The 12,355-nt window shown below is 40.2% G+C and overlaps 1 protein-coding gene across 7 annotated transcripts in view; it reads left to right on the forward strand.

The window, feature by feature from the left end:
• LOC107561799 (plasma membrane calcium-transporting ATPase 2) overlaps positions 1 to 12,355 on the forward strand; it is a 175,256-nt gene that overhangs the window by 82,529 nt on the left and 80,372 nt on the right. For 6 of the 7 annotated variants that reach the window (XM_016246286.1, XM_016246290.1, XM_016246289.1 and 3 more), the window contains exon 1: positions 1,040 to 1,149. The exons of the other annotated variant lie outside the window; for it this stretch is intronic. The gene's annotated coding sequence lies outside the window, so the exon portion shown is untranslated. Of the gene's footprint in view, positions 1 to 1,039; positions 1,150 to 12,355 lie in introns of those variants that run through there. 7 annotated transcript variants of the gene reach the window in all.

Below are 12,355 nucleotides of genomic sequence, written 5' to 3' on the forward strand. Positions count from 1 at the left end.
CTCTATCAGAAAATCCTGAAGGAGAATGTCCGGCCATCAGTTTGTGACCTCAAGCTCAAGCGCACTTGGGTTATGCAGCAGGACAATGATCCCAAACATACCAGCAAGTCCACCTCTGAATGGCTCAAGAAAAACTAAATTAAGGTTTTGGAGCGGCCAAATCAAAGTCCGGACTTAAATCCGATTGAGATGCTTAAACAGTCCATTCATGCTCGAAAACCCTCCAATGTGACTGAATTAAAACAATTCTGCAAAGAAGAGTGGGCCAAAATTCCTCCACAGCGATGTGAAAGACTCATTGCCAGTTATCACAAACACTTGATTGCAGTTGTTGCTGCAAAGCGTGGCACAACCAGTTATTAGATTTAGGGGGCAATTACTTTTTCACGTAGGGCCAGGCAGGTTTGGACAGCTTTTTTCCCTTAATAAAAGAAATCATCATTTAAAAACTGCATTTTGCATTTACTTGCATTATCTTTGTGTAATATTAAAATTTGTTTGATGATCTGAATCTTTTAAGTGTGACAAATATGCAAAAAATAAAAAAAAACAGGAAGGGGGCAAAAACCTTTTCACACCACTGTATTTTGTGCAATTGTATGTTTAATTTCCTCAAGTTTCACCAATTAAAAGGTCTCTTTCTCGTTGTGCGTTTTATTCAGCGATAACTGGATACCTTCCTGGAGCGTCGTCAGTAGTATTACTTCTGCTATGGATATGTGGAGTTTCTGTGCAAGAGCGCCCTTCGGCTTCCAGTATTAATTAAACAGTCTTTACATTACGTGTGTAATCATTAATGCTATTTTGGGTAAAAAAAGGAAAGATAATACTTTTTTCTAAAGAAACAGGATTCCCTGAATTATCGTCATTGATATCGTTATCACAATAAATACCAGAAATATTGTGATATTTTTTAAAGCCCATATCTCCCATCCCCATCTTGTTCCCATCTCTTCATGTCTCTCTCTGTGTGTTCTGCAGGGTTCACTCCCTCCCTCCACCTCTCTCTCTCTCTCTCTCTCTCTGTCAGTGTGTTGTGTAGTATGGTTGAGGCTGTGTGTGTGCGCGTCTCTCGGTACAGATGCTGAAGGGTGATTTCTCTTCTTTGTGACTCACAGCGTTGTGGATTTGACATGATCGTCTGGTTCAGTAAGTAAAACTCACCTATGCTACTAGTGCCGCATCGTTTTACAGTTAATGCATGTTTGCGGCGGCGATCCTCAATGCGGCGTGCAGGAACGTGGAGCAGCTGTGCTGAAATGCATGTGTGTGTCTCTGCCCTTCAAATGCAGAAGGTTGGCATGCTGGCAGGTGGGGACACATTAGGTTTCTCCCCGTGTCTCAAACGAGCCCGCGGAGCTCCTGACCAGTGTCACAGCTGTTTTTTCTCCTCTGGAAGCTCCAGTTACAGTTGAATGGGATTATGTCAAAGCTCTTCTGCATGGGTGCCCTCAGATCCGCCTGAGCGCAGACAGATCTTGCTGCCGAGCAGCGACGGGGACGGTTCCTGACGCTGTTGAGTTAAACCGCTTCAGAGTAAGTCAGGCGGTGTAAAGTTTGTCGTGCGGATGTAGATTCTTGACGCGGTCAGGGAAAGATGTATGGTGGTGACCTCCAGAGTAGTAGCTTCACTGCGACAAACAAGTTTTTTGACATTGACAGTAGTGCTGTAGATCATTATGTACTAAAATCTTAGTTGAAATGTACTATTACAGCAAACTTGTTATGAAGATTTTGAAAAACGTACTTGAAAACATTATATTGAATTTTTATACAGCAATGTAATATCTGAACAGGTTAAGCTGATTTCATAAGTGGTAGACAACTGCATGCTCTGCATTTTAGTCGTGCAGTAGGTGTCATATGCACAAGTTTTTCAGCAGTAAATGTGTGTCTGCTGTAATTACTGTAGAAATTGACTTCTGCTGCTGCTGCTGTGGCTCGTCCTTCATCATGCCCGGTAGCGGGAGGCTCACTCATTACCCGCGTGTGTGGGGGTGTATGATTGTATCTGTAGGGGATCAGGTTAGTGCGTGTTGCATTCTGATGCGTCATCCCCGCGCACATGTGCCGGACGCTCACGAGCCCACAGCCGGGCTGTGACAGACAGAAGTGCAGCCCGTGGTGCCGGATCGTCTGTCACACGGAGTGAACACGCCGCGGATGAGGTCAAATGGTTTGCGTTATCCTGGAGGGATCTTTCTATCTTTTATTCACAGCTTGTCTTTGTGTTTGTGCACAGAGTACAGTATTAATCATTAGCTCAGGGACTGCAGGGTTTTGAGTGGGTGGGGGGCAGCTTTGTGATCTACCGCCATTCAATACAAATAAACCTGGCTAAGGCATGTTTCATTACTATAGGCCCATAATGAATCGCTGTGTTGCATCAATTCTGTAAAAAAAATGCATTTCATACAGTTAGATACATTCAGGCTGTAAAAGACTGGAAATACAGTACAATGCTGATCATTATACATTGTTTGAATTGTAAATAGAAATAGCAGACATTCAATAATGTAGCTTTTTCGCTATTAGAGTTCATAATGTTAAACTTCAGCGTGTGTCATCCTGCAGTAGGGACCCTAGAAACCAGAACATCTCAGAGACTTTCATGCTAGATAGATTGAAAACACTTAAAGGTCCCATGAAATGCTTAGAAACACGCAGCGTTACTCTGTGTTGACGTCATTTTAACTGAAACAGGAAGACAGGGCGGGACATATCAAGCAGCCCCGCCCCTTTTTTAAATAGCCAATAGCGTTCGTTTATATCACAGCTTGGGCTAGAGCCGTTCAGAGCCGTTGAGCTCCGTAAAGCCGCATTTGACAGGGTATGCCAGCCACAATCTCATCCATATTGCTATAAAATATAGCATTCTGTGTAGAATTCAAATAGCTCCGATACATTTTGTGGTCTGTGCCGACTCGCGCATGTGATCCGCTCCGTGCTATCGTGTCTCTGGACCGGAGCAGAGTGTGTGTGCGGTGGTTAGCGTGACACAGCACCAAACCAGACTTCTTTTTTTCCTCAATGGAAAGCATATTTACACTGTTTGAATCGTTCCCTGTCCCCTATATAGTCATAATAATAGCCATTCACTGTACAGAACATACTAATTCTGTGGACAAGTGACCGATTTCAGCCGCGGCTTCAGCGTCTATTTTATAGTGTAGGGGGCGGGGCTTGGGTTTCTAGAGAGCATTTGATTGGACAGAAAGTTTAATGAGAAGCTGAAGTACGATGTGACGTCAAAAAAATTGTTGAGCCGTTTTGGCGGAAGTGACGAACTGCAAGCTTTGAATGCTTATATCTTCTAAATGCGAATTTTGTCACTGTTTTGGAGCACACTGCCTTATAGATAACCTTAAGACTAACATATTGATACTAACACCCAAAAAACTTTAATTTTGATTTCATGGGGACTTTAAGCCAAAAGTATACTTCGACCATCTGCTTTGCATGTACAACAGCACATGCGCAAGGTGACTGGCAATATGCACAGTTGTGTTGTACTGTACATTAGTTGAAGAAGAGTACAATACAAAACAAAATAGAAGAAAAACACATAGCATATATTTTGCTTCATTTTTTGTTCTAACTTTGCATTAAATGGCAGATTCTCTATTTTTCTTTTTCGAATGTCCTGTGAATGACATGACTCAGTGCTGCCCTCTGATGTCTGGGAGAGTATAACAAGCTATTGTACTGCGCATGTGTTGCAGAACGCAGAAAATGAAGTATACCTGGGCCTTTAGAAACCACCTTAACAACAGCTAGCGACTAAAAAACCCTCAGAGCACATAGCCACCGCATAACAACATCCTGGCATAGTGGCAGTGAGTTCTGCGCACTGTAAGTCCTGCATTTTTAGTCACATAAGCGTTTCAGGATTTAACAGCAGTTGCTTTTGCAAGTGTTATATTCATAGATCACCTCATCACAGCACAGCAGCAGATGTTTGGCAGCTTCTCCCCTCACACACATCCCAAGATGCTGTTCTTCACACATTATCAGCCTCAGAATCATGTGTTCAGCCGCAAACCTACATTCTTGCTGATGCATTCGGCTCTGGTTTGTTACATGAATGTCATGTAGTTGCTGGAATCTCATAGGCTCTGTCCCAAATGTTGCACTTGATCTTGCGTTGTTACAGTGAACATCATGTCCCAGCAGGTTGCTCACGAGCGCCCCCTCAAGTGTCCTGTAGTCGAGCCCCACAGCAGTCCACTACCCCACAGCCTATGCGGCATTACGTCACGAAAGCATGGCCTCGGCGGAGGACTTGGGGCCCGAGGGCTTAGAGCATTGCATTTTGTTTAATGGCAATGAAACAGGCAGACGAATTGGTTTTTCTTCTGTGAGTAAACCTATAGCAGAACTATTCACGCACAACTGAAAAATAATTTACTCATTTACTCTAAATCCAGACTTTAGCAGTGATGAAAGTGCAATACTATGAAAATAGTCAGTGCTGTTTGTCTGTACACACTGATCAGTAGAGAGACTGCTAACTAGCAACATTGTTTAGTAGTGTGAGTGTAGTAGCTGGTTTTAGCTTTTGTGGTAACAGGCTTGTTTTCCCAGGGAATGATGGTGTAAAATGACATTGTTTTTGTCACAGTGAGTTTTGCCTGCAGCTTTACAGCCAAACAACAGGAGTCTGAAAGTCTGATTCAGTATACACAGACCATTCATTTGAGCAATCAGTTAAAAATACTTTTTCATAGAGTACCTTGTAACTCAGTGAGATACGGGTTCAGAGCAGCTTCCCAAACACTGTCAGCTTCATGTGAGGATGAGAAACGCTCTCACATGTACAGTATCAGTACAGTATTTGTCATGTTAGTCTGTAAATGAACTGCATTGCTGCGCTGGAAATGGACTAATCTCTCTTAAACTGCCATACATCATCATTTACCATTTATAACACATGACTCACTGAATGAAATATGATTCGTGCAGTTGTTGTATAATACTTTATTAATGGCATGTGAACAGCTGTCCTTATTGTGAAGTCATACTGAAGTGAGATGAAATTAAGTTATTCGAGCCATTATATGTTGTGTGAAACCTTTACATTGCAAAAATTGTGCTTGTAAGTAAACAGTTAGATTAACGTTTATGCAAATGCCAGGTGTTTTTATTGATAGTGATTTACAGTGCATCCAAGGTGTACATAACCAGTATGATCATTGGGATTCAGTTTTTTGACACAAGGAAAGGTAGAATGTTTGCGGCTATTTTATAACGGCTTTAAAGGGATAGTTCACCCAAAAATGAAAATGAAATCATCATTTAGAGGGCATACGGGCCGCTTGTGCTTGTCCATGCAATGGCAGTATATATGGTGATCAGCATGAAGCTTTTAAAAAAAGATGCAAAAGGGTACAAATTACTACTCTAAGGTGCTAATATTCACCCTTCGGGGTAAAGAAGGTACAAAGGTGTTTCTTTTGAGGGAACTGCCCCAGTGACAAGCTGTTGGAAGGATTTTCTGACAGTGAATTAACAATTTAATTCTAAATATTAAATGTTTCATTATACACATCAATATAAATAACTATAAAATCAACAATCAATAGCAAATACACATAGGTAAATGTAACAAATCTCTAGTAGTGCAGCTTCTGAAATAAATGTGCAGATTCGTGGAGTTAAATAGCATGAGGAGATGAATTCTGTGGACCAGCTTAGACAACATATTTAATATTTCATGTGTTTTTCAGATCTGCGTGCATGCTTTGACACGGTACAGTACATGAGGCAGAGAGCACAGATGAGTTTGCATACAGTACTCAGCCCTTCTGAAGCTGTTCTGCTGTAGAGACGCTGGATCAATACGTCAGTCCTCAGACGCCCCATCATGCTTCCCCATCGCATGCATTCTCACCAATGGATAACAGTTTGAAAATGTTTGCAGTTCTTCTAGAAGCATTGAGGTTACACACTTTATCTTTAACTAAGGCTCAACTGGGAGGAGAATGACTGACAGATGATTATTGACAAGTCCTGCCCACTTACTAAAACACTAGCCTCATTAACCAAAGAGACTCTCCGGTACATTTGATGTATTTCACTGCATTACCTGTATCAGCCAGGAACATGTCCTTGATGCTTGTGTACTGTCCCAAATCAAAAGAGCCCACCTGAAGTCTCAGCAGAGCACACTGCACAGAGTATCCCACAATGCAATTCATGCCGACTTGATCTATTTCCAGTGTGACAAATGAACCAGAAGTCATGATGCATTCCATTTCAGAACCCTGACTTGAAAGGGGCATCTATTTTCTATCTATCTATCTATCTATCTATCTATCTATCTATCTATCTATCTATCTATCTATCTATCTATCTATCTATCTATCTATCTATCTATCTATCTCTCTCTCTCTCTCTCTCTATCTATCTATCTATCTATCTATCTATCTATCTCTCTTTCTCTCTCTCTCTCTATCTATCTATCTATCTATCTATCTATCTATCTATCTATCTATCTAAAAATAAACATTAGACAGTCTAGTGTATACTACATTGTATACTATATACCTGTACCCATAGTAATGCTTGCTTTAGCAAACAGCAGAGATGAATGTGCCATGGTTATGTCAGTCTATATGAGATGGTAAATATGATATTTTGATGAACTGTACTGGTAATTTTTGCCATGCAGCTGAAGTAATGTGTACAGTATGGACTCCTGTTACAATGCCCTTTTGATGCATTGTAAGTGAATGGAAAAGAGCAGCAGGCACATTATTCAAAATCTCTTTTGCGTTTCACAGACGAACGAAAGTCGTGTGTGTTTGAGGGATTTTTGAGTGAACTGTCCCTTTAAGATGTGGATGATTCCTCTGATCAGAGATGTTGCAGCATTGCAGTAGTTTATTCGGATGTTGCTCAGGACTTGCATTTATACATTTTGAATTACTTGAACTCAAATAGATAATCTGTTCCTCCCATTTACTTTACTGACAAAAATCAGTCCATGCCAGCTGTGTTTTAGATGCAGCTGTTCGCATGTCGAATTGAATAGATTTTTCTGACAAACCCGAGAGACATTTCGCCCCCTCACAACACTGTGAGCGTCCTCCCATGCAGCCGTATCTGCAAAGCAAAGGTGGCATCCTCTGCGGTAGATCAATATGCACCGTCAGCAGATAATGGAGCCCTGGGGACTCGCAGCGGTGGACTGCACACGGTGGACCTGCAGACGTGACATCTGAGAGGGCTTTCACTGAGCGCAGCCGCCGGAGGTCCCCTTACAGAGAGACTGAGGGCAGCGGGGAGTCATGTGTGTGGCCAGGAAGTGACATGTTATCTGCTCTCTCTGAAACGGATCCCACCCATCGCATTAAAGGGCAGCACGCCGCGGCTCCGCTCTTCAGCTCATTCGAGCGTGCATCTTTATGCATTTGCATTCATTCCTGGTCTAGATGCTTTTCTAAATAAAACTCAAAAAGAATGTTTGTCACACAAGACACAATATTTTAAATCCGGTGTCAGTGCTGGCAGGTTATTCTAATTAAAAACCACCACTGTACCTCACAACATTCAACATTAACGCTCTTTAAAAGTCATTTAATGATTCTCAAGGAGAACAGCCCTGCTCATATCTCACCCCCAAATCAAAACAAAGACACTGAGATTAAATATGGTGAAGAAGCTTATTTTTAGTACCGTTACGATTTTTCACATTATCTTCATGTCCACCCAACTCTCCATTCTTACTAGTCATGAACAAGCCTATTGTTTAAAATTGAAAAATGTCATTATTACATATTTTTGTTTAGTCTTGATTAATGTTGTTGTTGTTCATTGTTAATTCATGTTTAGGGAAAGCTTTTTATATTAAAAACCAATAGTTTGTGTAGAAATGAACATTAAACATGATAAATAACTGCTGTATTTTTATTTATTATTATACACTACTGTTTAAAAGTTTGGGTTCTATAAGATTTTATTTATTTATTGACATGGACACATTAAATTAATCAAAAGTGACAGTGAAGACATTTTTTCAACATTGATAATAATCAGAAATGTTTCTTGAGCAGCAGATCAGCATATTATACTGATTTCTGAAGATCATGTGACGCTGAAGACTGGAGGAATGATGCTGAAAATACAGCTGCGCATCACAGAAATACATTACAGTTTAACAGAGATTCACATAGAAAACAGCTGTTTTAAATGGTAATAATATTTGTTCAAATAAATCCTTGGTGAGCATAATTTCATGTTAACTATTAGAGTAACTAATGCTAACGTAGGCCTATACATTCTAAAAAAAAAAATCAGTTATAAAATATTGTCTCTTTTGCTATGCTAATATTGGTTGATTCTTTGATATATTGGTTGATATTCATGAGATTCACATGACAAAATTATTGTAATTTCTGAATTACATTAACGACATGTTTTTGCGTTTAATAATTATTATATATATAATAATTATATTTCATCACAATCCCAAAAAGTTGCAGTAAAGTCAAACCTCACGGATCTGTCCAAATTTTTAATCAGAGTAAAAATAAAGTTGTTGGTCATATGCCAGCGATTTAGTATCTTTCGACTGAGACGATATTGAGTGATGGGGTCCGACTCGCTGTTCAGATTCATCCCAGAGCTGTTCAGTGGGGTTCAGGTCAGAGTGCTTCTGAAATACTGGAATAGAAAAAGCAGCTTCCACAACCTGCTGCAGGGAAGTTAGAAGCACCAAGTTCTCTAGAACGTCATCTTATGTGTAGCATTAGGATTCGTTGCCACAGGACTTACTCTTATTTCAGACACGATGAGCACAAATCAGACACGATTCTGGCATAATTGGATCAAGTGCACACATGTAAGTGTGTATGATTCATATGGTACCAATATGATGGTTTCCCATTTTAACGTAACCTGTGGTGTGAGGCTCCTGGAGCAGTAAGGTCAGTGCTCGGCACACCTTCACATGTTTGGGGCAGCTCTTTCACCAGCGCTGGCATTGAGAGACAAGATGCATTAAGGTCTTGGCGGCAACAAAGGGCGATCGCTCAAGCCGTGGTTTGCGTGCAGTCATGTGAGAGACATAGCTTGTAATATCCAGCACTCTCCGCAAAGGCCTGACAACCCGGAGCGATCCGCGGTGACATTCTTCAAAAGACCCTCTCTCACCATGGACAAAGGAGGACTCTTGGGAAGAAAAGGCAACGTGGCTCGCAATCTCTTTACCCTTTACACCAAAATGACTTCCAGTGGCACCCTTTCATCCGCAGCTATTTGTTTCAAAAATAGCCCCGTCTGTAGGGAGATCAGACAAAGAAAACCTTGAATGGTGTTTATTGAAATACCCAAAAGTGCGTCTGAGAGAATGTGGTAGTGTGATCTTTGTATTGCTAAAGAAATCGCTCAGCCAAAAATTACAATTCCGCCATCATTTACTCGCCTTCGTGTCGTTCCAAAAAATTCTATGTGATTACACAAGCCAGGCTCGTCATAAAAAAGTGTCAATGTTGACATTTCATCAAAATGACATTGTGTTGCAAAATGACATGTTTCGCCACACTTGTGCAATGAGTCGTGCTAAAGCATTCAGTTTTATCCGAAACAGATGAACATGAATCTGGCAATGTTCTATCATGTCGGTTGTTGTATGTATTGTGGCAGTTCTATAGCATTTGTAAATAACTTAGCATCTGCACATTTGCAACCATGTCATTTTGTCTTGCTTCTACGAGTTTTGAGCTCTTTTATCATGACTCGTGTTTCGCAGGACTCATACACGAGCGCTTCACATCTCAAGTGTAATGCTGCACCGGGTGTGCTATCCAGCAAGTTTACTACATCAGAAAAGCTGATTATGCGATGCAAATGATGAAATGTATTAGTTTACAAATCACGCACTACAGTAAAAGAGTTTTGCGCTCATGAAATACTATTGCGTAAGGAACCACACGAAAATGAGTCTTTATTAATCGATAATCTGCCCTGTTTCTGACATGGAAAAAAAAATGTTTCTGCAACTGTTGTTCATTTCTGCAAGTAAGTTTTTGGAGTTTTGCAGAAATGTAGGTTGAGACATATTTTTCTAGTGAGCCTATGTTATAGACAGTTACAGTGCTTAAGCCTCAAAAATGTTCTTCTTATGACTCGTGCAGTATGTTTCAAGTCTGTGTATTCCAAGCTGTCCTATGTCAACATTCTTTGTACCTGCATGACGAGCAGTGGTCAGTATGATTCTCCAAATGTTAATTCATTTTGAGGTGAAATATTCCCTCCATGTTCAGGCAGGAAGTGAAAGGAGCAGAATGTTCTAGTTTCTGTATGTTGACAGTGCAGTGTTGAAGAGTTGGCTGTGCTCTGTCTGATTCCACACTCCCTGCTCCACTCGTCATTACCGCCATCATCAATGTCTCTCCTCATTTCACATGGTGCAGGGTGCGTCCTCACCGCCTCGCTCCTTCTGCAGATTAGCAGGGAATGATGATGCTTTCTTGAGCAGTTTATACTGCACAGTTACAGGCTGCATGTATATATACTGTATCTATCTATCTATCTATCTATCTATATATATATACAGTATATACACATATGGTTATTTATTTTTTTTATGATGAAGTCAAGTCGCTTCGAAAGAGATGAGTTTTCAGCTGTCGCTTGAAAATGGTCAGGGATTCAGCATTCCGGATAGGGGTGGGAAGATCGTTCCACCAGCCAGGAGTGGTGAACGAGAATTATAATATATATATATATTTTTTGCCAAACATTTTAGAACAGTATGATTAACATATTATATTTTGATGCACTTATTTATATTTAAACATAGTAATGATCAACACAATTTATCAAAAAATTACACACACACACACACACACACACACACACACACACAAAAATAATGTAAAATAAAAAAAGCTACAAAGGCAATCTTGCCCATTTCTATGATTTAAATACCCGAACTAACCAACTGATTATGAACTGCAGAGATTTTAAGCAAATGTGCTTGATATTGCCTCACTTTGCTCGGCTGTAAAACTGTGAGCAGTAAAATGTGACAAAACTAGCATTTTGCAATGGTAAACCACTACTCACTGGAAACATAGCTTCTTGTTATTTGGAACTACAGTCACATTACTGACAAACACAGTTAAAATAGTGCCGTTGTCCAACGCTGCAAAGGGCACAGACATCATAATGTATCCCATATACTGACTGATTTCACATGTAGAGGAGTGTTTAAACGAACAATTACAGTACATCTTCATGTTCATTTACAATTAAATGTGTCTACATTAACAATGAAAATGCCCGAACTTCCTCGGATTGCTCTAGCATGTCAACTATAATATTACTCGTTTGAGGATGGCTTATGAAAGAGCCACTATAAGAGATACTGGTCAAAGAGAGGAAGCGAAAAGCACAGAGTGCTCCATAGACCTTAGTCAGGTGTAGGATATCAGACCGAATCAGACAATCTAAGATTTGATCAAAACATGGTTGAGGCACGAGGAGTCCAAATTCCACAGAGGTCCAAGACAACTGGATGTCATAAATCAGACCCTAGCCAGTCTGAAGCAAGGCTAACAAACTCTTTCACAGAACAGCTTTCAACATTAACACAAAAGGAACACACTGATCATAACAACTCAGGAAGGAGATTGTCAATTTTAGTGCAAGTAATCAAGATTAAATGGTCAAAGAGATGACCGCATGACTATCACATGATAGTAACTACAGTCACAAACTCTTTGGAATTGACATCCCCCACCTCATGACAAAGAACAGACTTTCGGAGATTCCTTACAGACCTCTTAATCTCTGGTCTTCATACATTCACAGAATGGCACGGAAACTGCCTTTCCATGCACCTAAATGACACCAAAAGGACTTGAGCAACTAATCATTATATATATATATAACTCCATATCATGTATGTAACCCACATGTGACTTATCAGGTCTTAATCATTTATTGTGTATGTATTTTTAATAACTATTGAATAGCTTAATTGTTCGTATTCATGTTTGGTATGTGTGAGTTTGAATCTTCTTGCTTGAAACGTTTCTTCCAATCAATTCTTTGTCAAATGTATCATATTCTTGTTATAGAAATCATGTCCAAACTATACTCGGCAAGAGCGGGAAAAACGCGGACCATGTTACTGATAAGAGAACATTTGATTTATGAATGAGGAGAAGCATTGCAACACCCCGAGCTACAATTGGTCGAGGCACCATTTTGGGTGTGTTAAACAGCCCGGTTTAAATACTCAGCACACCATCAAACTTTGCTTTTTGTGTCTAGCTTTTAGCTTTTGTGTCTAGCTTTTAGTTTTTTTTTGTGTCTAGCTTTTAGCCATGCAGCTTTTAGCTTTTCA

Source organism: Sinocyclocheilus grahami, unplaced genomic scaffold (assembly GCF_001515645.1).
Source record: "Sinocyclocheilus grahami isolate Dianchi unplaced genomic scaffold, SAMN03320097.WGS_v1.1 scaffold792.1, whole genome shotgun sequence".
NCBI lineage: Eukaryota > Metazoa > Chordata > Actinopteri > Cypriniformes > Cyprinidae > Sinocyclocheilus > Sinocyclocheilus grahami.